The 27,962-nt window shown below is 42.0% G+C and overlaps 5 pseudogenes across 5 annotated transcripts; 2 read left to right on the top strand and 3 right to left on the bottom strand.

Moving 5' to 3' along the window:
• Positions 1-245: 245 nt before the first annotated feature.
• Positions 246-3,115, bottom strand: AT1G41790 (annotated as a pseudogene; the record flags this gene model as incomplete). Its single annotated transcript has 1 exon — positions 246-3,115.
• A 2,939-nt stretch (positions 3,116-6,054) lies between these two features.
• AT1G41775 lies at positions 6,055-11,256 on the top strand (annotated as a pseudogene; the record flags this gene model as incomplete). The annotated part of the gene is made up of 1 exon: positions 6,055-11,256.
• A 1,643-nt stretch (positions 11,257-12,899) lies between these two features.
• Positions 12,900-13,211, bottom strand: AT1G41770 (annotated as a pseudogene; the record flags this gene model as incomplete). The annotated part of the gene is made up of 3 exons: positions 12,900-12,944; positions 13,033-13,109; positions 13,154-13,211.
• Positions 13,212-19,468: 6,257 nt separating this feature from the next.
• Positions 19,469-20,012, top strand: AT1G41760 (annotated as a pseudogene; the record flags this gene model as incomplete). The annotated part of the gene is made up of 1 exon: positions 19,469-20,012.
• A 309-nt stretch (positions 20,013-20,321) lies between these two features.
• AT1G41755 lies at positions 20,322-24,001 on the bottom strand (annotated as a pseudogene; the record flags this gene model as incomplete). The annotated part of the gene is made up of 1 exon: positions 20,322-24,001.
• Between the last annotated feature and the right edge of the window lie 3,961 nt (positions 24,002-27,962).

Genomic DNA, 27,962 nt, shown 5'->3' with positions numbered 1-27,962 from the left:
TTAGAATGCATGAGAATATGATTATGCAACTTAAACCATTATCCAGAACTCACTTAGTAACCAACAGGAAGCTTCCAATGATTCAAGCAGAGTTTTCGGCTATGGGACCGTAACTTGAATTTGCAGACGGTTTCAATTCGGCAGCCTCTCACTTTTGCTCACTTTCTCTTCACAAAACAATTGGGGTCCAGTTCGGCTTATATAGACAAGGGAAAGGGCATGTCTGTATGTCCACGTGTCAAGTGCTTGGGCGAGTAAGCGATCTACGTGTCATCCGCCCGTGATAACACGCTCGCCGTTCTAGCGGGTGAGCGACACGTGGCCACCCAAACTTCGGCTCCACGCAACTAAAATTTTGCTCCAGGCAACTTTTCTGGGGCTCCAAGTCAGCCGAGCCACGCGTCCTTGGTGCGGTCAACGGTCGGTCGACGCCCTGTAGGGCAAACTTCGCCCGCGGCACGCCCGATCTTGCCCAAACTAGCCCATTTGTGCCCATTCTTGCCCAAACTTGCCCATATTTGCCCTTTGATAGTCTATTGTATCTTGGGCACATAAGGTCAATTGGCCATGCATTCGGGCAACTTTTAAAAATTCGGACTCTTGCCCGTGGCCGATGTCCTTATGCGGGTCACTACACTGCCTGTTCATGGTTTGCCACGGCATTTACCTGTTCGTCTTTCGCCTTCTCTACTTCTAAGTCTTCAATGGTTAAGCATCCACCGATTTCACCAGCTAGGAACTTGGCTGCCAACTTCGCACCGAGATTACGACATCTAAAAGTGTGATGGTCGTAGCTCTTACATAACTCGTAGTACTCCTGCTCATTTCCCGTAGGTTGATCTTTCGTCCAAGTATATGATTCTCGTCCATGACCTCAATCGCGGCCTCGCCCTCAACCTCGGGGTGTATCGACTTGATAATTGTGAGCTCCAGAGAAGTATCGCCCCTCATAGTGTACTAAATTCTCGCCTTCAGCGCTAGGTTGGGATTTTTTCGCCACGAGGCGTTTGTTTCGACGGCTCGTGCCTTTTCGATAGCACTTCCATTTCTTCCTTATTGGAAACATAATCTGAGGCTGAGTGCAGGGCGTCCCGGATTGTTTTTGGTTTAAACAGATTTAATTTCTTTCGCGATTCAGATTTGTACCATAGTGCCTTCTTCAGAGCGGAGAGAGCCGCGACGTCATTTATTCCCTCAACTTTAGCTAGGGTGGATCAAAACTTTGTGACGAAATTAGTAAGTGGCTCATTCGGCTGCTGAGACAGCGACCGAGTATTGCTTGAGGAAGAGCGTCGATAGCTCCTGAAAACTGTCGACAGAATTCCCTTTGAGTCTTGAGAACCAATCTAGGGCTGGTCCTTTCAAGTGCTCGACAAACAGATGATAGAGACCAGCATCTCTCTCCTACGGTTTGAACTTGGCTCGGGCCACAGAAATTATGAAAGATTTCAAATGGCCCTTCGGGTCGGATGACCCGTTGAAGTACTCGATTCTCAGTTTCCCCGGTCTGAAATTATCCCGTTGGAGATCTTGCGAGTGAAAGGCGTGTTGTGAGATACTTCTAGAATGCGATCGATGTTTGGGACCGAGGAGACAGCGCTATGCATCTATGATCGTACGAGCTTCATCTCGGCATCTACATTGGCTAGGAAGAGCTTGATGGCATTTATTTCCTACTCCCTGGCTTACTCCTCAGCCCATCTAATGTTTTCCTCCGAATCTTCGCCGTCAGAGACTTTGATCTGGTCAGCCTCTTCAGATTCGGCTCGGGGAATCGGGACCTGCGGGTCGGCTTCCTCTACTCGGTTCGTCATGTTCTGCTCTCCCGAGGCTGTTGGTTCTGCTCGGGTTCTGCCGAGTGCTGGCGCAGTCCGCCGAAATGGCCTCGTCGTGTTACCGGTGTGTGTTGAACACGAGTCTTGCTGGATTGAGATCTCCCGCTGCTCACCGATCAGGAAAGTGTTGTGCGCCAAAGCGGAGTGCAGGGGGTCCCGGATTGTTTATGGTTTAAACAGATTTAATTCCTTTCGCGATTCAGATTTGTACCATAGTGCCTTCTTCAAAGCGCAGAGAGCCGCAACGTCATTTATTCCCTCAACGTTAGCTAGGGTGGATCAAAACTTTGTGAGGAAATCACTAAGTGGCTCATTCGGCTGTTGAGACAGTGACCAAAGGTCGACATCAGACGTGCCCGGATCGATTAGCACCGAGTATTGCTTGAGGAAGAGCGTCGATAGCTCCTGAAAACTGTCGACAGAATTCCCTTCAAGTCTTGAGAACCAATCTAGGACTGGTCCTTTCAAGTGCTCGACGAACAGATGACAGAGACCAGCATCACTCTCCTCCGGTTTGAACTTGGCTCGGGCCACAGAAATTTTGAAAGATTTCAAATGGCCCTTCGGGTCGGATGACCCGCTGAAGTACTCGATTCTCAGTTTCTCCGGGTCTGAAATTATCGCGTTGGAGATCTTGCGAGTGAAAGGTGTGTTGTGATATACTTCTAGAATGCAATCGATGTTTGGGACCGAGGAGACAGCGCTATGCATCTGTGATCGTACGAGCTTCATCTCGGCATCTGCATTGGCTAGGAAGAGCTTGATGGCATTTATTTCCTACTCCCTGGCTTACTCCTCAGCCCATCTAATGTTTTCCTCCGAATCTTCGTCGTCAGAGACTTTGATCTCGTCAGCCTCGTCAGATTCGGCTCGGGGAATCGGGACCTGCGGGTCTGCTTCCTCTACTCGGTTCGTCATGTTCTGCTCGGGTTCCGCCGAGTGCTGGCGCAGTCCGCCAAAATGGCCTCGTCGTGTTACCGGTGTGTGTTGAACACGAGTCTCGTTGGATTGAGATCTACCGCTGCTCACCGATCAGGAAAGTGTTGTGCGCCAAAGCGGGTGGTCCTGACCTGCCCTTGAGAAGTAGCCACTTCGAGCTGTTGGGACAAGGATCAATTTGCTTGCTCCTGATCGTTCACCTTCTTCTGGAGTTGTGCCATCATGCTCCTCAGCTTTGCTAGGACTGCGGGAGCGTTGACTTTAGGAGCGTTTACCTGGATTGGAGGAACAGGGTTTCCCTCCACGTCAACGGTGGTAAGGGGGATCTGGTTGTTGGTCATCGTTACTTGATTTGTCGGTTCTGTGTTCTTGGAGTAAGAGAAATCTCTCCCCCTCCTTCTAGCGCCAAATTGTGAGAGTCGAAACTCACACAACCGAAATTGTAGTTAGGGTTTCTTCAAAGAACAGATCTTTGCGAGACTCTCAAAGAACAACAGAATTATTCGATTACCGCGGACAATGTTCTTGATATTATTATTGAAAAGATGATGATTCGATCGTACAAGTGTTTAGAAAGGTAAAGATAAGTGTTTTAGCCTTCAAAGTCAGAGCGTTTTGATAGCCTGAAGTGGAGAGCCTTTTTTCTCTACCCCTTTTCTTTATTCTATGAGGCGCTTTATATAGGTCTTTGATAAACCACCTCTCGCGATATTCTCGGAAGATTTTCATTTATCTCGGAGTCGGCGATGGAAGATCTTTCATAAATGGAGATTTTCCTTATTCTTCGGGAACATCAGGAAGATTTCCAGATTTGATAATATCCTCGAAGATTCTCCAATATCATTTCCAGGTTTTCCGGAATTGATATTTCGGCCCCGTCAAAGTTCAAAAGTCTTCTCCTCGGACGAACGTGTGCCTTTGGCTCAGGTCAAGAGTTCATCTGAGCCAGGTCAAACCGGTCCTCGGATCGTTGTCATACTCAGCTCAATCATCTTCTAGGATAACCACCGAGCAGGGTGATGTTTGCCCAAGGTGTTTCGAGGACCGGCTCGGGTATGTTTGTGGAGTGACGCCCGGGCCATAAAGGATAATGTTCCCACCTCGGGGAGACGGCAAAATTAGCTCTCGCGGCACTTGTGTTATTTGTTTGATCGGCTCGGTTACCTGGGTGAAATCTGACCCCAAAAGATTAGTACCTTGGTTGTTTAGGAGGTGGATGAAGTATGAGAGGTGTAGTGGGTGACGTGACAGTAGTGCCTAGACTTATAACAATGATCCCAGCTTGAAAAGTAGCTATCGGAGATGACTCTGCTTCAACCAGTGATGTGTGTGGATCGACTCGAGTGGTGGTGTCGATCTACACTCGTGCTACAATTCGACCATCCTTAGAATGTTGACAATTCGGTGCTGCAATTTGTTAAGTCTTATTCATCTCTTTCTTATGGCCTTTGATAAGTGTGTATTTTGCATGTTTTGAGCATCCATTTGTCATCACTTTAGCACCATATCATCACTTTTTTATACTATTTCTCATCATTTGTCATCACTTTACATGTTTAGGATAGGTTTGCATGCATGGTGCATATTTGTGTTGATTTCAGTTGATTTGGAGCTGTTGACGAGCTAATTGGAAGAAGCGGACATGATCATACAAAACCACTCGACCCCCAGGTCGAGTAGCACTTCACAACCTCAGCAGACCACTCGACCCCCTGGTCGAGTAGAGGACATCACCACTTCACCTCACCACTCGACCCCGAGGTCGAGTGTCTTCATTTCCATCACCTGACCATCACTCGATCACATCACTCGACCCCGGGGTCGAGTGTCTTCACCTCCATTACCAGACCACTACTCGATCTCACCACTCTACCTTGAAGTCTAGTATCACCATTACCACCACTCGACTACATACTCGATTGCGAGCTTCAGAGTCTTCTTCATTCGGCACTCAAGCACAAGGAAGAAAAGAAGACTCCAACTATTCACTCGACCTCCCACTCGACCACCTGGGTCGAGTACAGTTCTTAGTCCGTCCCAATACTGCGTCGTTTTAAGTATTAGGGTTTTGGAATATTTGGCTATAAGTAGCATGTACTTCACATTTTCGCAAACAAGTTTTTTTCTAGTTTTATTCCACAGACACTGTGTTCTAGACCTTTCTAATCCGGATTTCTCTTTATCTATTCAACATTCAGTATTTGTTTTTGATTTCGTTTACTGTTGTTCATCCTGTTATCATTTTGCTATTACATTGTTGTTATCATGTTTTCATCCTGTTCAACGTTTATGTTCTCTACAATGATGTCTGAGTAGTGAATAGGTTTCTGAGGATGGGTTAGAGTAGTGTAGAATTCTCAGTATGCTAGGTGGTTAAGTATTGATTGATAGATCCCTTCTGGATTAGTTGTTCTTAATGCCTATTGCTTTCTGAACCACTAATTCCAGAGATTCGTGGCCCTGTACAAAGGTATTGGTTGCAGGGAGCGTTTTGGCTTTAACATGTTGATTCGTAATGCCTGTTAGGTTAGCTCTCGTCAATGGTGATTGAGTCTAGGACTAGGTTAACTTGAGGGTCTCTGTTGCGGTGGCACTTAGATTTGGTTAATGAACTTGTTGTCGAGGGTTAATTTATTGAGCATGTCAATCACCTGTAAACTGAGGAAGCGAAACTACTCAATTACCCCATCCTCGGAAATTCTTTATCTGATTGAATTCTTTGTTTACTCTACTGTTGTTTACTGCATCTTGTCATCTACTGCTTAGTTTCTGCAATTCTTTTTTTTGTTACTCGCCCTTATACTCGACCACCCAGTTGTCTGGCAACAGACTATGCGGTCGAGTATCCATGTGTTTTGTTTTCTGTCTGCTACTCGACTTGTCACTCGACCTCACCCAATGCTCCGCAAAGAGCTGTGTTGCTCGAGTGTTTTATTGTTTCTGCTTGATTTTCTGTTTTCTGCATGTTCACTTAGGACTGCTAGAACACACCAAAACCTGTTATTACTTGGCTTGACTTAGTGACTTCTGATCACATCTTGATTGTTAGGATCACACCCATTTGGATTGACAACCTAAAATACTACAACGACATGATAGTGCTTTAGGATTAATTGACTAAAAAACCTGTTATCACTTTGGCGCCGTTGCCAATTGGGTGTTTGTTTGTTACATTTGAGATTTCAGACTTGCTTAGATCAAGTTCTTTTTCAATTTTCAATCTGGTTGCTAACTGTGTGTTTTTCTTGTTGTCTTCTTGATCCATGTACACCTCTGCTGTATGCGAACTCAATCAACAGGCAATCAGAACCTCCTTTTCAACGACAACATTGACCGCATAGCTCGCGAACTCAGAGAAAGGAGAAACACAGTGAACCTTGTACCTCATCAACCACTCGATATGACTGACGAACAGAATCAACAAAATGGCCCTGCCAACATTGGTTCTGGAGATGCACCACGTGATCACCGTTAGAGAAAAGGAATTGCACCTCCTGCTATCCAGAACAACAACTTCGAGATTAAGAGTGGTCTCATCTCGATGATTCAGGGGAACAAATTCCATGGTCTGCCAATGGAGGATCCACTCGACCACCTTGATGAATTCGATAGGCTCTACAACCTAACAAAGATCAATGGTGTCAGTGAAGACGGATTCAAGCTTCGTTTGTTTCCACTCTCCTTGGGCGACAAAGCACAAATATGGGAGAAGAATCTGCCCCATGATTCAATCACCACCTGGGATGATTGCAAGAAGGCTTTTCTATCAAAGTCTTCTCCAATGCCAGAACTGCAAGACTCAGAAATGAGATCTCTGGCTTTTTACAGAAGGCTGGTGAAAGCTTTTGTGAAGCATGAGAGCGTTTCAAGGGTTACACCAACCAATGCCCTCATCATGGCTTTACTAAAGCCTCTCTGCTCAGCACTCTTTACAGAGGAGTCCTACCACGCATCAGAATGCTTCTGGGTACCGCCAGCAATGGAAATATCCAGAAAAAAGATGTTGAAGAAGACTGGGAATTGGTTGAGAACCTTGCTCAATCAGATGGCAATTACAACGAGAACTGTGATAGGACCGTCAGAGGCACAGTTGACTCTGATGACAAACACACGAAGGAGATCAAAGCGCTGAATGACAAGCTGGACAAGATTCTTCTTAGCCAGCAGAAGCTTGTGCACTTCCTTGTTGATGACGAGCAGTTTCAAGTCCAAGATGGGGAGGGTAACCAGTTGGAAGCAGTCAGCAACATCAACAACAACTAGGGTGGCTACAAAGGATACAACAACTTCAAAACCAACAACCCCAACCTCTTCTACCGCAACACCAACATCGCTAATCCTCAGGATCAAGTGTATCCTCCACAGCAAGAACAAGGTCAGAACAAACCTTTTGTTCCCTACAACCAAGGTTTCGTTCCCAAGCAGCTATTCCAGGGGAACTACCAGCCGCCACCACCACCTGGGTTTGCACCTCAGCAAAACCAAGGTCCTGCTGCTCCTGATGCTGAAATGAAACAGATGGTACAACAACTGCTACAAGGACAAGCATCTAGCTCAATGGAAATTGATAAGAAATTATCTGAATTGCACCATAAGCTGGATTGCAGATACAATGACGTGAATGCCAAAGTGGAGGCATTGAATACCAAAGTCAGATATTTGGAAGGACAATCAGCATCTACCTCTGCACCTAAAGTCACAGGACTTCCAGGGAAGTCCATACAGAATCCAAAAGAGTATGCAACTGCTCACGCCATCACTCTCTCCATGATCGAGAGAAGCCAACTCGACCTGTCCTTGATTTAATCACTAGGGACAGTGATGTTCAAGAATGGGAGGCTTCTACTCGGATTGAAGTCTCTGTTGTTGAATTCAACCATTCTACTGGTTCTCACCATCACATTCAATCCACCTCGGAAGAGAAGGCCGCCATAATCTAGAAAATGGTGAAACGATTCAAACCTACTCCATTACCCTCATGTGCTCTTCCGTGGACATTTAGGAAAGCGTGGGTGGAGAGATACAAGTCTGTTGCAGCGAAGCAGCTAGACGAGATTGAAGCAGTGATGCCACTGATGGAAGTTCTCAACCTGATTCTCGATCTTCACAAAGATGTGAGAAATTTGATATTGGAAAGGATCAAGATGTATCACGATTCAGATGATGAAAGTGATGCCACTCCATCTCGAGCTGCTGATAAGAGGATTGTTCAAGAGAAGTTAGAAGATCATGGATCTTTCACTCTACCATGTTCCATTGGGGAATTCGCTTTCAGCAATTGTCTGTGCGATCTCAGAGCCTCTGTCAGCTGAATGCCACTCTCTGTGGCAAGAAGGTTAGAGTTCATTCAGTATAAAACTTGTGACCTGACTTAGATCCTTGCGGATAGGTCTTCAAGAAAACCCTTCGGCATGCTGAAAGATCTACCAATCATGATTAATGGAGTAGAAGTGCCTACAGACTTCGTGGTGCTGGATATGGAAGTAGAGCATAAGGATCCCTTAATCCTGGGAAGACCCTTCTTAGCTTCAGTGGGAGCAGTGATAGATGTCAGGGAAGGGAAAATAAGTCTCAACCTTGGAAAGCATATCAAGTTGCAGTTTGGGAGGAGTAGAGTAAAAGCTCACTTGGGAGGAAGTCCCATAATTATCCTTGTAAATAATTTTTACTTTCTTGTTATTTTTGATTTGTTTTAGTTGTGTTTGTGGTTCTCAGAAAAAAAAAGAGAGTAACGTGAAGGTAGAGTAAAAATTTAAAGCTTTTACTCTATTGATGGCCTAGAGATCGAGTACATTGGTCGAGTTTGAGTGATGTTTTTAAAACATGAAAAAAAATTAAATCATCATTTTACTCGACCAACAGAAGCTGCAGAGTCTTACAGAGACTTTATCAAGTTTACAGAAGATTGCGGAATTTCCTGGGGCTTTTACAATAAGCAGAGAGCACAAAAGAAAGACAAGAAGACACAATGGAACCCACCACTGACGCCCATGTCCTCCATGCAGCAGACCAAGAGACATGGAATCTCTTCACACCAACTCGATCTTCACGCAACCCCATCTTCACTCGACTTCTCCCCCATCACTCGACCTCGTTTTCTCCTCCACAACCAAATAAACTCGACCGCATCCTTCTTAAATCAACCCTCCCTTCTCTCCATCACTCGTCTTCAACCCCATCATCATCCATCCAAAGCACCACTCGACCTCTCCTTATCTATACACTCGATCCCATCGCCTTATCCTTTCATAAACTCGACCTCACCATCTCTCTTCCTCACGCACTCGACCGCTCCTCTCTCGCCTTTCACAGCCACAACTCTCATCGCATCTCCACCACCAAAATCACTCGAGCTCTCATTACAACTGTCATCCTCTCAAACTTCACTCGACCGCTTCATACCACGCCGCTTCTCACCATTCACTCACTCAAAGAATCGTCTCTCACCTCTTCATTCGTAGTCGTTTCACTCGACTTCGTCGCAAGAACCCCTCCGCCTCTCAAGCTCACCAAACACTCGATCCCTACCATCAATTTGCCTTCAACAGTTCTCGCTCAAAACCACTCGACCCCCTTCACGATCAACCAATCAAATCGTTTTCTCCTCCATTCGAGCTTCATCACTTTACCGCCGCTGCTTTCATCTCTCCAGCTCAATCACCACCTCTCATTCAATACCACATCACTCGACTCCACAGCCTTCACTCGACCGCGGACACATCAAACCGACGAAGAAGTATATAAAAAAAAAGGGATTTGGTCCAAACACTCGACCGGTTTGGTTATACTCGACCTTTTTACTTGATTGGTTTGTGTTTTTGGTTTTGCTATTACGTTTATCTTTGAGTTTCTTCTGTTTTCAGGTTTCATCATGAGTAACTACAGTGGAGAATCCTCTATGGACCCTGATTATAATGTGGATGAAGCTGAGTCCTGGTCCGTTAGACCGAGAGGCAACATGCTTACGAGAGCTTCAGGGATGAATTTGAACGCTCCGCAGTTCGACGTAATCAGAGAAGAGCTGAAATCGCCAGAGGAAAGAGGGCGATGTCGAGTAGATATGAGCTGATTGATGAGGATATCTAAACTGACTATGAGCCAGAGTCATGGCGCAAGGAGACGAAGCTGCTGAACAAACCCGACGAGGTTACAATGGAGGAATATATCAGACTCTTTGAGATGAATGACTTCTGGGGAATGAGGTATCCGTGCTATGAGACTTTAACCCAACTGGGGTTACTGGAGGACGTGCAGCATCTGTTCGAGAAGTGTCATCTGGAGACACTCATGTCTTACCTTTACGCTGCCTATAAGGAGGAGACAATCGAGTTTCTTTCCACGCTGCAAGTGGAGATGTATGAGGGACTCACAGACTTTGAGCTGGAAACCATGGGGTTAGGCTTCTTGACGTTCTCAGTGGATGAACAGCGGTATCAGCTTTCGATCAAGAAGTTGGAAGAACTGTTTGGTTTCCCTAGTGAAAAGGGAACCAAACCCAGATTTGACAGAGAGGAGCTTAAGGATTTGTGGGCCACTATAGGGAACAATCTATCGCTAAACTCGGCGCGGTCCAAGAGCAACAAAATCCAGAGTCCTATGATCCGCTACTTTGAGCGATCAGTTGCCAACGTCTTTTACTCCTGGGAGTCTACAGGCACCGTGTCTAACACGGACATGGAGATGATAGATTCCGCGCTCACAGGGATTCTCCGCCGTACAAAGGGAAAGAATGTCTTGAGAGGCGATCTCAACAACACACCACCAGTAATGCCTCTATTGATCCACCTGTGTGGATATAGGAAGTGGGCGTTGACAAACATTAAGAAGAATGTGAGAGGAGCACTATTTGTGGGTGGCGTTTTGACGCCAATTCTGGAAGCTTGTGGAGTACCGCTCAAGGAACCAGGGTTAGCACCGAGGATGATGGACTTGGATCATTTGCGCCGATGTGAGTTCTTGGAGTTTGACATGGCTGGCGACTTCCACCGCTACAGGTTCGAGCATTCTAGAATCGCCAACATTCTTCTCCCCTGCATTGACGCTACTAGGATTCTTGAGGGAAGGAACATTGACTTCAAGCCTGCGCTAGAAGATCTTTATTTTGAGGGCAGTCCGCCAACTGAGGAGGTTAGTCACACCAAAGGAGCTACAACAGAAGATGTTGATGAGACAGATGATATAAATGAGGCGGAGTTTGACACGAGCATGTATCATTTCAGCGAGCTTATACCTCCATCGCGGGAAAGCAAGAGTTTGAGCGAAGCTCATAGAAACAACAGCAAGCTGCAGAAGTGGTACAAGAAACATGATAAGTTTGGGGGACGGCTCAGGAAGTGTGTGTTGCATTGTGTATATTTTTGAGTCTGCATTTATCTAAGGCATAGAAAAACCAAAAAAATTTTGAAAAATTTCAGAAAATGATTTCACAAAAAAAAAAAAAGTGTTCATGTAGTTGCATTACATTTACGATCGAGTCTAGAGTGTTTCATTTAGGATTGTTGCATATGCCTAGGGGATAATGATGAGATAGCCTTGTACGCATTTTGATTCACCGGATAAACTCAGTGCCCTCGTTGCTAGTTGTCTGTTGCGTAGTCAATGAATTTGAAATAAAACTGAACCATGCCTAGATTGCTCTACTCGACCACACTGTCATGATCTGATACCATTCCCTATCAATTTGAACATGAATCTGATCTTTAATTATCATGTCTACATCAAATCTGAACTCATGGATACCCTAAAATACTTGGATTTTCTTATTCGTTTTGATCACTCTTGTTAATCCAAGTAGCTGACTCTCCTTATTAGAGCTGTTAACCCGAACCAAAACCTAGACTTTCTTTCAAGCCCTATATCACTTGTGAGTGTTTGTGAGGTCTTATTCCGATTAAGCTTGGTAGAAAGTGTTAGGTTCGTAACGACAGAGATAGTGTCTCATGTAGTTCTAGTTCGCATTTTTTGGACTAGATAGGACTAGGTGGGCGCTTATACTTTTGGTTGGGATGTGTTTAAAAGAAAAAAAGGGGGTTGATTCATTGATAAGAAAAGGTAAAAGACTCTAGGTGAAGTAAGCTAAAGAAGTAGAAAAGTCTAGTAAAGGTTTTGGGATTTGTAAAGAAAAGAAAGAGTTCTTGTTAGCTATTGAAGATGGGCAAAAGCCCTTGGTTTTAAAATGTTAAAAACAGGAACCTTAGTTGTTAAAGAAATCCAAATCCGCTAGATGCATCAAAGTGTTGAGAAAGCTTCTCCTAGAGTTAAGAGAATAGAAAAGAATGATTAGAAAAAGGGTTTAAAAGATTCATCAATGCAAAGGGTAGAGTTAAGTTCTTATATTGGGATTGGAGATTGGATAACCATTAGAGCTTCATTTGATATATTCTGGGTAGATGGGATCTTATCTCTGTATGCATAGCTTGTGACTTACCTTTAGCATTCTACTAAAGCTTAATCATTTTTTGAGAGATCCCCTGTTACTGAAGCCTATTTTGTAAGGGACCATCTTTGTCCCTTGACCTTTACCTTAGCCAAATGAGTTGATTGATGATGCATTGCTTGATTCACTTTCCAGAACTAATGAATGTTAAAGGGATTGGTAGATTTGAAAACATGTGTAGGTCGAGCATATGAGTCGGATATATTGATAATGAGGCATGGCTAACGTTTTTGAGTAGAATTCGATCATATTGCAGCTTAGAACTTCCAACTTGGACATTGATTTCATCTTGTTTATCTGGTGCTTTGGCTTTGAGTCCCCGCTTTCAAACCTCACCTCCAGCTTGTTCTTGATTGTTTGCTTGAGGGCAAGCAAAGACTAAGTTAAGGGGAGTTGATAAGTGTGTATTTTGCATGTTTTGAGCATCCATTTTTCATCACTTTAGCACCATATCATCACTGTTTTATACCATTTCTCATCATTTGTCATCACTTTACATGTTTAGGATAGGTTTGCATGCATGTTGCATATTTGTGTTGATTTCAGGTGATTTGGAGCTGTTGACGAGCTAATTGGAAGAAGCGGACTTGATCATACAAAACCACTCGACCCCCAGGTCGAGTAGACGCTTCACAACCTCAGCAGACCACTCGACCCCCTGATTGAGTAGTGGACATCACCACTTCACCTCACCACTCGACCTCCCCGAGGTCGAGTGTCTTCATCTCCATCACCTGACCATCACTCAATCACATCACTCGACCCCGAGGTCGAGTGTCTTCACCTCCATTACTAGACCACTAGTCGATCTCACCACTCTACCTTGAAGTCGAGTATCACCATCACCACCACTTGACTACATACTCGATTGCGAGCTTCAGAGTCTTCTTCATTCCGCACTCAAGCACAAGGAAGAAAAGAAGACTCCAGCTATTCACTCGACCTCCCACTCGACCACCTGGGTCGAGTACAGTTCTTAGTCCGTCCCAATACTGCGTCATTTTAAGTATTAGGGTTTCGGAATATTTGGCTATAAGTAACATGTACTTCACATTTTTGCAAACAAGTTTTTTTTCTAGTTTTATTCCGCAGACACTGTGTTCTAGACCTTTGTAATCCGGATTTCTCTTTATCTATTCAGCATTCAGTATTTGTTCTTGATTTCGTTTACTGTTGTTCATCCTGTTATCGTTTTGCTATTAAACTGTTGTTATCATGTTTTCATCCTGTTCAACGTTTATGTTCTCTACAATGATGTCTGAGTAGTGAATAGGTTTCTGAGGATGGGTTAGAGTAGTGTAGAATTCTCAGTATGCTAGGTGGTTGAGTATTGATTGATAGATCCCTTCTGGATTAGTTATTCTTAATGCCTATTGCTTTCTGATCAACTGGAATTTGAACCCAGACATTTTGCGCGCCCAAAAGGTGTTCGATGAAATGTCTGAACCACTAATTCCAGAGGCCCTGTACCAAGGTATTGGTTGTAGAGAGTGTTTTGGCTTTAACTTGTTGATTCGTAATGCCTGTTAGGTTAGCTCTCGTCAATGGTGATTGAGTCTGGGACTAGGTGGCACTTAGATTTTGTTAATGAACTTGTTGTCTAGGGTTAATTTATCGAGCATGTCAATCACCTGTAAACTGAGGAAACGAAACTACTCAATTACCCCATCCTCGGGAATTCTTTATCTGATTGAATTCTTTGTTTACTCTACTGTTGTTTACTACATCTTGTCATCTGCTGCTTAGTTTCTACAATTCTTTTTTTTGTTACTCGACCTTATACTCGATCACCCAGTTGTCTGGCAACAGACTGTGCAGTCGAGTATCCCTGTGTTTCGTTTTCTGTCTGCTACTCGACCTCACCCAGTGCTCTGCACAGAGCTGTGTTGGTCGAGTGTTTTATTGTTTCTGCTTGATTTTCTGTTTTCTGCATGTTCACTTAGGACTGCTAGAACACACCAAAACCTGTTATTGCTTGGCTTTACTTAGTGACTTCTGATCACATCTTAATTATTAGCATCACACCCATTTGGATTGACAACCTAAAATACTACAACGACATGATAGTGCTTTAGGATTAATTGACTAAAAACTTATTATCAGCCTTATCAAAAAACCCTTTGATGAGTCCCTTTACCATGCAAGAGTAGATCTCTAGTTGCGTTTAAAGGGCTAGTCAAAGGGGGGTTGATGATCTAATGTTGAAGTGGCGTTAACTATGTTTTTTTTTTATTGTTTATACTGTCTTTTTTCTAGTTGAGTTTGTCCTTAATGAATTTATGCTCGGTACACCCACCTAGAACATGATCTTAGGAGTTTTATGCTTGGCAGAATCTTGTGTAATACTCTTTAATCTAACTCACGAATGAATATTGTGCTACAACCTGTGGTAGTTGATTTATAGGGCCTTATGGGCTAGAATCGAACTTGAACTTAATGCTTTGATCTATGTAACGTTGCCTTCGATAGTTGGGTAACAGAATGTGGGGAGATTAGCCGACTCTAAGCCTATACACCATAGGGTTAGTCAAAAATGAATGAGTTTTGTATGTGAGAGAATTTGGAAATAAACAAACCTAACTGTGTTATCCTTTGACTTAATCATTGAATCCATTGTGATCTCTTGAATACCCAATGGTTCTCTTATTCCTTTCATTTGCTTGATTTACTTTCTTCCTTGACTTACTTATTTACTTGCAACAAAACCCTCTTTTGTTTATTGGTCCTAGCTTTACTCTTGATAGTTAGGTTTTAACGCCTAACTAGGTTGTATTCAATTTCTCCTTAAACACTAACATGTTGATGCAGCAACATGGGGTGTCAATCCATTTCACTGGGTTTGCTAAGCAGTCAAAATGTGTACAAAAGCAACTAAGTCAAGCCAGATGTATAAAGATGGTGGGTTTCTAGTAACAATCCTAAATCAAGTTTCAAACAATAAAAATGAGAACTAAGTGCCCTACTCGATCACAAGTTCGAGTAAAACCAAGCAAACGACAGATTCAAGGACAAAAATGCAATAATAGGTAACTAAACAGGGTGAAGGCAAATAATAGGTGAAAGAAATGCAATAATAGGTGAATGTAAATAAGCAAATAAATCTAAGAAGAATAGAAGCCCTAAAGATGGATTCATTGATAAAAGCAAATCTAGGGTCTATCAGGTGGTTAACAAGTGAAAGGCAAATACCCTAGACAAAATGTTTTAATACAGATCAAAGCAGTCTCGCATCAATGACCTCAAACAGAGTTAGGTCCAGACTTGGTCTTGTCAAAGGAATCTAACTCAGCAGGCACTAAGCACCAACAAATCAAAGCCAAAAAGCCCTCCAAAGAGCCATCTCTGGGATAGAGGAACCAATCTCTGGAATTAGTAGATCAGGCATTCCATGTGAACATCTTTTGGATGAAGAATGCCTTAGGCGAATTCCAATTGATCAGAAAGAAATAAACATTAAGCCCAACTAATCCAAAAGGGATCTAACCTAATCTTAACCACCTGAAAAACCCTGAAATTACCCTAATCTAATCCATCCTCAAGAACCCTAATCACTACTCTAGCAACATAATCAAGAACACAAACCCATAAATTACTCTAAACATATCAAAATGTAGATCTAAGCTAGATAAACAACTTTACTCAAAGAACTAAATGCAAAAATGAAATTGATTAAGAGTAATTAAGGTTCAAAGATTCTAAAACACAAAAATAAACTAAAAGATAAAAGCTTGGTCCTTTGGACAAACCCCAAAGTGACCTATTTATAGTAAAATCCCAAAAACCTTAGGACACAAGAAGACAAAAGACTTGAGACGGTTTAGTGGATACTCGACCTTTGGGGATCGAGTGACAGGATGCTACAAAGATTGCGCCTTTGCCTTTATGCTTTGAATGATCGCTGGGTCGAGTAGTTTCTTCTTCCTCTCCTTTTCTTATGCTCAGTTGTCTGGTTGAGTGGGGAAATGAGGAGGATCGGAAGGCCCTTTGATCGATCTTTAGGTTAGATGGAATCCGTTGGCTGTGATCGAGTGATTGGTCAAGTAAAGGATCGAGTATGGGGTCGAGTGGTGATGTATGTTTATTTCGCCTCAGGCTTTTACCTAATAGACAACACCACTACTGCAAGAGCACATTATATCGGAGTAGTATTTTAGGATCAAATCCACAAGGAGAGAAGTAGTTTAGAGAAATCCTTAAGAAGAGAGTGAAACTAGGACAAAAATAAAAGAGAGGGGGTTGTGTAGTGACCCTCGCTAAGGGGTATGCGACCAAGCGGGCAAACATCTAGGAACGTCCAAGGAAGAACTAAAAGAGAAAAGAATAGTAAAAGGACGAAAGCCAAAGATATGGGCAAGGTAAAAATGAAACTGGCCAATTCTAGTTTGAAATGGGGTAATCCGGGCGAAGCCAAAACTGGAGAAAGTTGCCATGAATACATGATCATTGACCATATGTGCCCAAAAGGTGATAAACCATCAAAGGGAAAAAGAAATAACTATTTGGGCAAGAATGAGCAAAGATGGGCAAGAATGGGCAAGATTGGCCAACATAGGCGTGGCGTAGGCGAAGTTTGCCCCACCGGGCGTTGACCGCGCCATGGACACGTGGGCTGGCTTACTTGGAGCTTAAGCAAAGTTGCTTGGAGCTGAATTTTAAAGGATTGGAGCTGAAGTTAAGTCCCTTGGAGCCGAAGTTAAGTCCCTTGGAGCCAAAGTCTTGATGTCCACGTGTCATCGTCCTAGCGTTGCCACGTGAGTGACATCACATGCGGACGACATGTGTACTGGCTGACTCACCCCTGCCGCCCCTAAATAAGCTCCATTCGGCCTTAAGAATTTTCAGAGGGAAAAAGAGAGAGAGAACCAAAATGCTGTTGAGTTATTAACTGCCCGTAAGACCGAGAAAACGTGAAGAAGGCCTTACCGTCGATATTCTTGACCGTGAGTGAAGAATTCCTGTCAGTGATCGAGAATTCCTGCCCATGAGCGAGAAATCTATTCAGTTATCCTGTCTGATCGAGAACCTACCGAGGAACCCGTCCCATAAATGTTTATTCGGACTAAAGCTTCATGAATCAAGGCTGCTTCTATCAAGAGGTGTTAGATCAAGATGAGGAGAGTTAAATTGAGATGGGATCAAGATTGGGAAGCCATGGAATGTCCGAGAATTGTTGAAGCTAACCTTAAACCTTCAACCGAATCTATGTGAGTCTTGAAGCGTGTGATATGGCACATGATAGGTTTGGGTGTTTATTTGGGTGATTGATTGATTGTTTAGTTCCATGATCAAATACTTGGGGCATTTAACCGCACCATGGACACGTGGCTCAGCTAACTTGGGGCCCAAGAAAGTTGCGTGGAGCCGAAGTTTGGATGGCCACATGTCACTCATCTTCTAAAGCGGTGAGCGTGTCATCATGGGCGGATGACACGTGGATTGCTGACTCGCCCAAGCGTTTGACATGTGTACATGCTGACACGCCCTTGCTTTGCCTATTCAAGCCCAACTCGACCCGAAATGATTTGTGAAGAGAAAGTGAACGAAAGTGAGAGGCTGCCGAGTTAAAGACCGTTCGTCCGATTCAAGTTAAGGTCCTGTAGCCAAAATTTCTTTCCGAATCATTGCACGCATCCTGTTGGTTACTGAGTGAGTTCTAGAAAATTGTTTAAGTTTCAAAATCATATTCTTATGCATTCTTGATTGATTTCGTGAGTTATATGAATTGTGTGAATGGTTATATTGGATTGCATATGTGATCTTTAGATTCTTATGCTATTGTTTATGGTTGGGAGGTTGTGTTGGGATATTGATGATTCTATTATTTGATTTAGCCATATTTTTCATAATATCTTAAACTTTAGGGTCTTGGTACGATGTGTTTGTGGTAGGAGGCAAAGACCATAAGCGTGCCAAGATCGTGATTTGTCTGACCTTCGTAGTGAACCATGCTATCGTGGGGTCTTGTAACGATGTTACTTTATCACCATGAAGTGCAAAGAACTCGAAGAGACGGGGAAAGCTACCCTGGCCGAGTGTATACACGACGGTGTAACGTTTGGTAGTGATGCTCCGGTTGCATACCTTTGTGGTTGTAACGCGGGAGATCACGGGAGTGTGTGTGTTTGGTGTTGGGTTTGAAGAAAGCATATCGGGCCCTTTAAAACTTACTAAAACTGGAGTCTTAATGCATTTGCATATTTTTGTAGTTTGCTTCGGCAAGCTACCTTACGTTGCCATGCTTTGTTGTGTGTTCCATGTTGGGTATTTGGGTTGGGGTAAACTAATGTCTGTTGCAGGGAATCCCGAGTTCACTGAGTAATCTTAGATTACTCATGATTCTACTTATTTTGCAGAAAACCCATAGTGAGGATTAGAGCGCGTGGTGGACAATAGGAAACTTGGAGTAGTTTTGTGCCTTTTGTAAAACAAGTATGTTTCTATTATGTACCGTGCTTTTGGCACTAGGCCTTGGCCATAAAACTTATAAATGTTTGGTAACATATTGTAAAATATCTATACTTATGAAATAAATCAGGTTTCTTGTACAAATTTGCGAGTAATGAATGATAATGACTTAGTCTGAATCGGCACAACACTTAAATATCGTAAGGGTTGGCAAGCCTAAACAATGTTTTAAGTGGGAGAGTGGTCGTCAATACGTCGGCCAAGGGTTAGGATGGGTTCCCAAACCTCGGTTGGATGTTGATGATCAATCTCAATGTGGCGTTTTCGGGGCGCCCATGACTTGTCTGGTCATAGAGCGTCTCGGGGGCGTTACAATTTGTGGTATCAGAGCATGGTTAATGATGCTAGCAAGACTCGTGTTTTTCAAAATGTTTTATCGAGTAATCCTGTCTTTTCACCATTGTTAGGTAGATGGGTTAAGTTTACCTTGGTTGATTGAATGCAGATTTCTTGTCAAAGAACGGAGAGGAACGAGTCGATGAATTTCTCACCTGTTTATGAAAACTGGAGTCAGCACTTCGGGCCGGAAGACTGGGTACCGTATGTTGGAGGAGAAGGGGATGAGGGATACTATTATCCCAATATGTATGGAACGCCTGATTGGGATGTTCCCGCAACCATACCAGAATACTCCTTACCAAGGTTTATGCACTGTAGCACATCCAAAGGGTCACAGTCAGAGACAAGATCACATGTTCCTGTGAATCAACCCACTGCACACAAAAATCCGTCGCTGCCAAGATAAGTTGATGAAGGAAATGGGGAAGGTCGTAATGTTCAAAGTGTGTTGGAGACTCAATCGATGTTGGGGATGATTCAGACCTTGTTGACTCATATGATTCAACAATAGCTACACTAACAACAGATGCAGAAAAGCCAGCGTGCCGAATCTCCTTCGGCAAAGTTCTTAAAGCTGGTTATGGATAATGAAGGATTTAGGTGTTCGAAGTTTAAAGGAGAGCAGAATACTGTTTTAGCGGATAAGTGGTTGAGGAACCTGGAAATGAATTTTGAAAAGTCAAGGTGCCCGGAAGACTTTAAGGGCCACATAGCGGTATACTTTTAAGATGAGGATGGTCGAGCTTGGTGGGATAGTGTTGTTTCACGATACCGCGACCAGCCTATCACATGGGAAATGTTTAAGAAGGAGTTTGAGTCTAAGTATTTTCTACCAGAGGCATGTGATCGTCTGGAGTTGCAGTTTATGAGTTTGGAACAAGGGCAAAAGATTGCCTTTGCGTAGGAGCAAATTTTTACAAGACTTTGGAGATATTTGTACAACGAAAGGGATGATGAAGCTATGATGGTACGAAGGTTCCTAAGAGGACTAAGTTTGGGTGTTTATTTGGGTGATTGATTGATTTTTTAGTTGCATGATCATATGCTCTTGCATTCATTGATTTATTTCGTGAATCATATGAGTATTAGTTAATAGTGTGAATGGTGGTAATGAGCCGCATATGAGATCTTTTAGATTCTTATGCTTAAGGCTTATAGTTGGGAGGTTGTGTTGAGTAAGGATATTGATAATTCTATGAGTTTGAGTAACCATATGTCTCATAATATCTTGAAATGTTGGGTCTAGATGCGTGGTGCTCGTGGTAGGAGGCAGAGACCATAAGCGTATCAAGATTGTGGTATGTCTGACCTTCATAGTGAACTGTGCTATTGTGGGGTTTTGTTCTTTACAGTTTCTTCTCGAAGAACTTCGCATAACTACATACCAGCTTGATGCATCATCTTCTCTAGAATAAAAGACTTGCTTTGCCTGAGAGGCTAGTATAAACGGATCTTTCAAGAAGCTAACTTGACTGTGATTCAAGTTAACAAGCGTGAACCCATCTTCTACCTTAACTCTGTTTCCTCTAACTGCCCATTGACACCGGAATATAGGCACATAAAACACATTATAATCCAGCAAAATGATATCTATGACTCTACCATAGTAGGATACCAAATCCACCACTTGTGAGTTATCTTTAGCACTAGATCTACACATAGCAGTTGACTCATAATAAATCCCACTATTCTGACTTTGCCTTTGAAGTGAGCTTGTGTGGAAACGATGCCCGTTCACTATATACCCAGTAAAGGACCTAGCACTACATCGTGGACCATATGCTATCCACTTAATTATATCTTCATGTTCAGTCGAACCAAGAGGTATCTAGCAAGCGGTTAAAGAGACTATCAGTTAGAGTTAACCAGAATCACCATCACGAGATTTCAATCTATTCTCTTAACCAAGAAAAGAGATGATTTACCTGTTCTTTTAACCAAGAAGCATAATTTTTGGCATGCATACTCCATAAGTGTGATGCATCACGCCTACACCTTGGATTTGAGTCTTGTAGATGTTGTAGATGCATGCTTACAAAAGAGAAATTTAAGAATTTCAGTTACATATATAATCATATTGATCAAGTGCAGCCATGTTTTAAGAAAGAAAGAGAACTTACTCTACATATTGGTCAAGTGCAGCCATGTTTTGAATAACAGCAAGATGAGCTATATTCTTGTCCATTTCACTTAGAGTTATTGAAGTCCCTGCTGATATCGGACGCCCTTCTAAAATAGAGCTGTTCTCATACTCTGTATTCCTATCTACTTTTTCTTCTACATTGGTTGTATTCTTCAAGAAATCACCACAGAACTGAACACACTCTTCTTCAAGGTATGACTCCGCAATACAGCCCTCTGGCCTTGCAGGATTTCTTACAAAGTCTTTTAAAAATTTCATGTACCTACAATACAAAGGAAGCATCTATATTACAATGGATTTCAGTGACTTATACTAAGTGTTTAAAGTAAGGTGCAAAGAAATATCTCAAATGGGTACATCCATCTGAAATGAACTGGTCCTCCAAGTCTAGCTTCCCTTCCTAGATGTACAGTCAAGTGTATCATGATATCAAAGAAGCTAGGAGGGAAAAATCTTTCAAACATACAAAGAGTTTCCACTATTTTAGTTTCCATCACTGAAATAACCTCTCTGTCAATAACTCTCTGGCTCAAATGGTTAAAGAATGCACATAATCTTAAGATTGCTGTCCTTGGCCCTTTTGGTAACAAACCTAGAAGTGCAACCGGAAGAAGCTGTTGCATCAACACATGATAATCATGTGATTTGAGTCCTGTTATCTTGCAGTCGTCTAAGGAAACGCCTCTTGCTATATTAGAACAATAACCGTCTGGACCTTTAAAGTCATGTAGGCGCTTGCAAAATGTTTTCTTCTCCTTCTTTGACAAAGACCAAGGTGTTGCGGGAAGGTAAGTTCTCTTTCCTTGTGTTGTAGGATGCAAATCCTTCCTTATCCCAAGATTTTGGAGGTCTTTACGGGCATTAAGACCGTCTTTTGATTTTCCACAATGTAACAATGTAGAGACAATGCTTGAAGCCACATTTTTCTCTACATGCATTACATCCAAGTTATGTCTTACCGTGAGATCATATAGAGAATACAAATACAATTATAAGGTTTCACATTAAACAAATATCCGTTTATCAATTCTAAAATTATATTAAGCTATACATACCTCCCAATAAGGCAGCTTGAATAAGATAGATCGTTTCTTCCATCTTGATAACTCATCCTCGTCAACTTCTACTTCTTCTTCTTCTTCGGATTCACTTGATGAATAATCACTATCAGATAATAGAACAGTCCTTTTTCTCTTCCTCCCAGATCCTTTCACATTTCCAAAATCGTTTTTAAAGTTTCTCAGGTTTTGAGAAACTTCATGACCAGTCAAAATTCTGCCCTTTCTCCCATGTTCTGATTTTCCATCAAACCAAGCCTTCTTATCCCTATAACTATGAGTTGGCCCCAATCCTTTTCTATGACTCATATACACATGCTTCCTGCTAAACTTCAACCACATACTATCTTGTGTTTTTACCACAAATAGGACATCCCATTTTACCCTTTACCTTGTAACCAACTAAGTTTCCATAAGCCGGAAGGTCACTTATAGTCCAAAGAAGCATTGCCTTTAGCGTGAATGTGCTTTTACTTTAAGCGTCATAAGTGACCTCTCCCTTCTTCCACAAATGATTCAAATCTTCAATAAGAGGTTCTAAGTACACATCGATGCTATTACCAGGCTGTTGTGGACCAGGAATGAGCAGTGTAAACATTATGTTCTCCTTCTTCATACATAGGTCAGGAGGCAAGTTATAGTTAACTAAAAGAACCGGCCAACAACTGTACTGTATATTCTTCATATTGAACGGATTAAAGCCATCTGTAGACAGTCCAAGTCGCATGTTCCTTGCTTCAGCTGCAAATGTTGGATACTCACATTCATCTTATCCCAAGTCACAGAATCCACAGGATGACGGAGTTTTCCATCACTACTCTTGTTAGTGAAATGCCACCTTAAGTCCTTGGCCATTTCAGCTGTCCTGAACATTCTCTTAAGTCGCAGGATAATCGGAAAGTACCGCAGAACCTTCTGTGGGACACCTTTCTTTACTACACCACTGTGAGTATTAATCTTCCACCGAGAAGCTTTGCATTTGGGACAATTGTCCAGCTTCTTGTACTTCTTTCTGAATAGGCAGCAGTCATTCACACAAGCATGGATCTTTTCATATCCCATGTCGAAGCTCTTCAAAAATTTCTTGACATCATACAATGATGTGTGCAGCACATTATCTTTAGGCAACATATTTGGCAATGTCTCAAGCAGCTCATTGAAGCTCTTGTCAGACCATCCATTACGTGTTTTAATCCTAAAGAGAGACACAATCGCCGAGAGCTTGATGTGGTTTAAACAACTCGGGTATAAAGGGGGTTCAGCATCTGCTAGTTTGGCTAGGAATTCATCTTCTCTCCTGTCCTCGTCTTCTGCTATCTCAGCTAAGTCACCCAATGGAGTCTCTACTAAGTCCCGCTTGCTAGCCAGCTCTTCATCAAAATATTCAGCAGCCTTGTATAGCTCAAGAATTTCATCATTCCTCTGATTTGTGGTACTTACGCCTTCAGCTGAAGCCACAGAGTCTCCATGATGATACCATTCACTTTGCAACTTGTATGCCTCATCCATCCCTTTGGTTACCAGATGGACAACCACATCACTGCTTGACTGCTGGTATACGTTACGACACTCTTTACAGGGACATATAATCATATCGATATCTCCTAGAGCCGCAACCACATCACGTACAAAACTCCGAGCACCTCTCTCGTAATTGGGATCAGCTCTTCAATGAATAAAGAAAGCCAAATAGAAGCCTCTTAAAGTATCCAAAACCCATTTGTAAACCTAACCTATATAAGATAATTCCTTACCTGCATAGCTGCACCCATGTCTTGTCCAACATTATATAAGCCTAAACCTTTTTAACACCAATTCAAGCCATAACCAACATTAAAAAGAAAGAAAGCACATTCACTCACAGCGACATCTTATGTGGAGACATTTCTAATATAAACACAATTCTAAAGACAACCAAAGCAATGCAAATAACGGATGAATCACAATCACAATTCTAAAGACAACCAAAGCAATGCACAGAACCAAAACAGTCGCGGAAAATGAAGCAAATTCACAGACAAATGGAATCACAATCACAAAGACAACCAAAGCAACTGAAGAGACTAACCTGTCGTGTGATTACAAGAACAACAAGCTTCAGTTTCCAAGCGTTTCAATCACCAACACTTGCAAAAAAAATAGCATAATCATTTGACAATGAAGCTAGACAACTTATGTAATCGATTGTTATATAATATCTACAAGAATTATAACTCTGAAACTTGTAATCGAATCACATTACCCAAGAACCCTAATTTCACATAAACCAAATCGATGCACATAAACCCTAAATTCAATAAAACCATCTCAAAATCGTTTGACAATATATTTGGGAGTAAAGAGGAATTAGTGAAAGGAAGAAACACATGCCTTTGATTTGAGCTCGCTGACGCTGGCGATTAAAGAGGAATGTGACTTCGATGGAGCTTGAATGTGACTTCAATGGAGCTCGAAATAGAAGCAGACCGGCGAGAGAGAAGATTATAGTTTCGGGGATAATGAAATTTTGTGTTTGAGACTGTAGAATTTGACAGCAATCGTGGATCAGAGAATTTGGTGTTTTTTTCTGAAACCTTAGGTCTTTGCCGAGAGAAGAGGGAAGAGACATGAATAGTTCTAGACGCGCTTAAGTGAATAATTTAGGTAAAGTGTTGGCGGGTTGAGTGATTTTAGACTCCCACTCATGTATTTCCTATCATAGCGTTTTTAATAAACTATTAAAAAAGAACCCAAAAAAAAATTAATCTTTCATAGCAGTGACGGAAAATGTGTTATCCTCGTCTGCTATCAATGTGGATATTTGTTGTAGTGCATCATACACATGACATCTTGTCATATTTGACTCCACAACACTAACCAATCTTCTTATTGCTTCTCAAAGCTCTGATGGTGTGCTGAAATCCATATGAGTCTTTGGCTTTATATCTTCTATCAAAGAAACACTCCTTTAGCTTTTGAGAACCGGTTGAGATTCTAGTTCTTATACTCAATCATACACATGACATCTAGTCATATTTGACTCCAAAACACTAACCAAGCTTTTTATTCCCTCTCAAAGCTTTGATGGTGTAGCCAAAGTCAGCATGAGTCTTTGGCTTTGTATCTTCTAACAGGAAAACACTACTTTAGCTTTTCGGAACCGGTTGCGGTTCTAGTTCTTATACTCAATCATACACATGAAATCTATTCATATTTGACTCGGAAACACTAACCAAGCTTTTTATTGCTTCTCAAAGCTATAATGGTGTAGCCGAAGTCCGTATGAGTCTTTGGGTTTGTATGTTGTAGCATGGAACACTATTATCTTTTAGGAACAGATAACACTGTATTTACTCATGTTACTCATATGTTTATCATCATTTAGCTTAGTGTTCACTCATTGCTTCATATCATTTTGCACCACATTTAGCTTATTTTGCACACTTAGGCATTTAGGATCATATTGCATACATATTGCATGTTTTTGTATGTTTTTAGGTGTAGAAGGAGGATACATGGAAATCACTCGACCCTATACTCTATCAAACCAGGAGGGAAGCAGCAGGGCAATTCACTCGACCATTCACTCGATCCAGGCAGCTACATAGGAAGCAGTAGACACCACTCGACCCCCTACTCAATCCTCTACTCGCCCAAGTACTCGACCAAAAGCAACCCATTCCACAAGACTTGTTGATCATTCAAAGCGCCTTCAGATTCTTTTCATTCCACACTCAACCAGACAGCAGAGCATAAGAAGAGGAGAGGAAGAAGTAACTACTCGACCAATTGATCATTCAAAGCAGACTTTGTAGCACCCTTTTTACTCGATCCCCAAGATCGAGCATTCCTCTAAACCGCCTCAAGTCTCTTGTCTTCTAGTGAATCTAGGGTTTTCGGAATTTTACTATAAATATGTCTTTTGGGGTTTGTCCAAAAGACGAAGCTTTTATTCTGTAGATTTTCTTTGTGTTTAAGAATCTTGAAACCTTAATTACTCTTAATCTATTTTGTTTTTGCATTTAGTTCTTTGAGTAAAGTTGTTTATATTGTTTAGATCTACATTTTGATATGTTTAGAGTAATTTTTGGGTTTATGTTCTTGATTTTGTTGTTTGAGTAGTTATTAGGGTTCTTGAGGATGGATTAGATTAGGATAATGTAACGCCCCTGAATCGCCCTATTGGCGGACAAGCCACGGGCGACCTAGTTACACTACAGTGAAGATGATCGACCATAACTCAGTAGAGGTTCCAGATGAATCCGGATCCTTAACCAGATTATAATCGACCATCTTCCCACTAGGAACACCACTTAGGCTTGCCAACCCTCATGATATTCTAGTGTTGAGCGACCCGGACTAGGTCTTATATCATTAAACACTCGGCTGCTTTTAAGAAAACACTTTATATGTAGTATATAGCTTATACTTTGCAAAGAGTTACCCAAAAATATATCTTTATGTCGGATCCTTGTTAAAAATACATAATAACAAGTAATTTTGCAGAAGCAACGCAAACATTCTATTTCCGGCAATTCCTAGTGTTTGTCTTCCCGCTATGGTCATCCCACTATGGTTACCTGTAAGACAAGTAGAATCATGAGTAATCTAGCATTACTCAGTGAGCTCGGTCTATGCAGAATTAAATCTCTAGGGTTTAATCAACTTAATAAGTAAACTTAGCCATCATATATCACAAAACACGCAGCAAACGTATTATTATATATTTATAATAATACCAGAATATGCAGCCGAACTAGACACATGAATGAACCTTGGGCCCAAAATACTGTAAACCTTACCAAAAAGGTGCACCACAACATCAGCACAAACTCCCGCATACGTGTATACATTTTCTCCACATGTATGCTATCACACACACGTACGTCCACACCCACACCACACGTACGTACACAACTATGAACACCCGAGCTTATAATCGGAACATCACTTTAGTGCATCGTCATGCATTACCCGACATACGCTACGAGACTTGTGCCATCATGTAAGTGACCACTCAGGATCAAGACTTACTGACACAATCACAACACAAAAAGGAAGGTAACAGCTTACTTAAAGCATGATGGTATCGGGTAAACCCTGAATACCACTTAGACACAATAACCTCATGTAGTACTAAATATAAGTAGTTTACCACACCCCAAACAAGTATAACAAAATCAAGTACTAAATCACGTATTTATATATATATATATATATATATATATATACATGATATAGCAAGGACTTATTCACAGCCTCATAGCATATCTCATATAAGTATAACAATCTAACCAGGCAAGTAATCCCTCGAATCAAATCTCGATTCATCAAGTAAACTTAGTTAAGTCCATATTCACTTAGCCTAGTCATGCACCAGTCCATTCCATTCCTTAATGATATTAACTATCAAGTTCATCAAGTAACCATCATTTTAAGATTCAAGTTCTAACTTAAACCGAATTCCGATTAGTTAAGTCTAAGTGACTATGCATGCATATGATCTAAAGACTAGCTCTAGAAAACATGCAAACAAACACACAATTCGACCACAACTCACATATTCGGTAATTTGGAAGGTTTCTGGGTCTCGGGCAAAATTCCTCGATAACGGTCGACGATCCCTTACTCACGGTCAAGTTCTCTCGACCACAGGCGTCGATTCTCCAGGCACGGACAGAGTTTCCTCGACCACGTGCAAGATTTACTGAATTTGGGCAAGTTTTCTCGGTTGCAGACGAGTTATCTGTCGGGCAGCCTTACAGTCT

The sequence above is a fragment of the Arabidopsis thaliana genome (genome assembly GCF_000001735.4).
Source record: "Arabidopsis thaliana chromosome 1 sequence".
Classification (NCBI taxonomy): Eukaryota; Viridiplantae; Streptophyta; class Magnoliopsida; order Brassicales; family Brassicaceae; genus Arabidopsis; species Arabidopsis thaliana.
This window is presented reverse-complemented; position numbering and strand designations above follow the sequence as displayed.